The sequence below is a fragment of the Talpa occidentalis genome, unplaced genomic scaffold (genome assembly GCF_014898055.3).
Source record: "Talpa occidentalis isolate TD23 unplaced genomic scaffold, MPIMG_talOcc4v2.1 talOcc4.7, whole genome shotgun sequence".
NCBI classification, from domain to species: Eukaryota; Metazoa; Chordata; class Mammalia; order Eulipotyphla; family Talpidae; genus Talpa; species Talpa occidentalis.
Genome location: NW_023605083.1, coordinates 36,015,295 through 36,017,298, shown reverse-complemented (window position 1 = coordinate 36,017,298; position 2,004 = coordinate 36,015,295). Strand labels below are relative to the sequence as shown.

The 2,004-nt window shown below is 33.9% G+C and overlaps 1 non-coding gene across 1 annotated transcript; it reads left to right on the top strand.

Moving 5' to 3' along the window:
* Window positions 1-1,516: 1,516 nt before the first annotated feature.
* On the top strand, window positions 1,517-1,618 carry LOC119233124 (U6 spliceosomal RNA). Its single transcript, XR_005122276.1, has one exon. It is a non-coding gene; the product is annotated as a U6 spliceosomal RNA (small nuclear RNA).
* Window positions 1,619-2,004: the final 386 nt, after the last annotated feature.

Genomic DNA, 2,004 nt, shown 5'->3' with positions numbered 1-2,004 from the left:
GCTATTTCCTTCTCTGCTTGTGATTTCAGAACTCTTCCCCTAAGATTCCAGGCTAGTTGATGTTCCTGTGCCTCCACTTTGTCTAGCGGATGACCACCACTTATCTCTATAGCCTTAAGCCCTGTATTATCTCCTCTATAAAGCTGGAACCATCTTTCTAAGACAATTATTTGCTGCTGCCTCTCCATTTGCCATGCACATTCTACAATCCGAGGCCTAATGTCAGAGAACTGTGGCAGAAAACTGTCAGAATGGATATTTGGGTGTTGAACTGCAAAATAAACATGAGAGAGGGGTCCCACTTTCCCATGAGTTCAACCCTCCTTCATTTTTAATTTTTCATTTGTCTTTCGCCATATTAAAAAAAATGGCAACTATCCCTCGCTGCCTCTGATTTTGATAAACTGTAATGCTTTATAGAAGAGAGAAAGACATGGAGATGGAGGTGGGGAGGAGAAAAGTAAAAGCTCTTGAAACAAGTATTCTGTAATTCTGTCAATGATCATAATGAGATTATATCAGTAATACCAGAGAAGAAGTATGAAAACACTAGAATAATGCCCAGTGTCCAAATATTACAACAAGTTTTTGAACTATTAAAGATGAAAGCTACTGTCTGAACCATTACCAAGATAAGTATTCTTCTTTTCTCCTTATTCTATAAAATTACAACCTTTTTCTACTTGGAAAGCACTGGATTTTCAGAACCTTATTATGCACATGAAAGCCAACTAAAGCCTCTAATATTTTCTTGAGTATCTTAAATTATTTTCTTTTTGATGAGAGAACCCTGAAGTATAATCCAAAGGTAGCTGTTTAATATTAAGTCATGTAGGGAAAGTTAACCAACACATTTTTTATTTTGACCTCTATAAAATATAGCATAATAATTAACTGAGAAATTATGTGTAAACACTGGTGTTCTATTCCCCTGACTCTTTACTTTCCAACAGTCCCACTGTACTATAACTATTTGAACTTGTAGTTTTCCTCTTACTGGATTAAGATAACATAGTAATTCTTTGTGTAACAATCACTTACTTCATGTCTGGTATGAAGGTTATAGTATGAGTATCAATACTTTTTGAATAAATGTAAGAGTTATATACAGGTCATTAATCTCTACCCCCCCTCTCATATATATTCACAGCATATAATGCAAGCACATTTGTTCAAAAAAAGAAGCACACTTGCTTAAAAAAGAAAATATTAAAACTACTAATTAGATGTATGTTCCAAAATGAATATATATAACCTTTTTTTTTGGGAAGAATTGAAAATGTCTTATTTAACTTTCACCTCTTCCTTTCTGTCTCTTTTTTGTAGTGAAGACACATTTCAATAATCAGCACCAACATTTCCTATAACTCCCCCTGCAAAAAAAAAAAAAAAAAAATCACAGGTTCTTCTTCAAGTTCATTGATTAAAAATTAATTACATGGTCATTCCTAAACTGCTCATTGCTTAGGCAAGCACAAGGCTCTGAGGAGGAGGACAGGGTTATCCAAACACAACTGGGAAGAAGGTGCACATGTGCTAAAATTGGAAGCATGCAGAGAAAATTACCATGATCCTATGCAAGAATGATGTGAAGATTCATGAAGCATTCCATAGTGTTTTAGATTTTGAGAACAAAATGGTCATTTCCAGAGAAAAAAGGAGACTGGGAGATGGTAAAGGGGATAATGGAAAAATTAGACTTTTAATGGAGATCATAGTGTAAGCACATACAGATGTTGAAATATGATGTTGTAGACCTGAAACTATATTTTGTTACAAATTACTTCAAGCATTAAAAAAACAAACAAAATAATGCAGTCAAAAGTGTTGCAAAATGATGCCTCTACACTTCACACTTTCCCCTACAACTCATCCTGCCATAAATCTTCAATGGCTGTATCTATATGCACTATCAGATAATTTCAGAATCACAATTCTGCTGAAATATAGATCTCAATTTCTGTGTTAAACATATTATTTTAAATTTTTATGAAAGCAACGTCA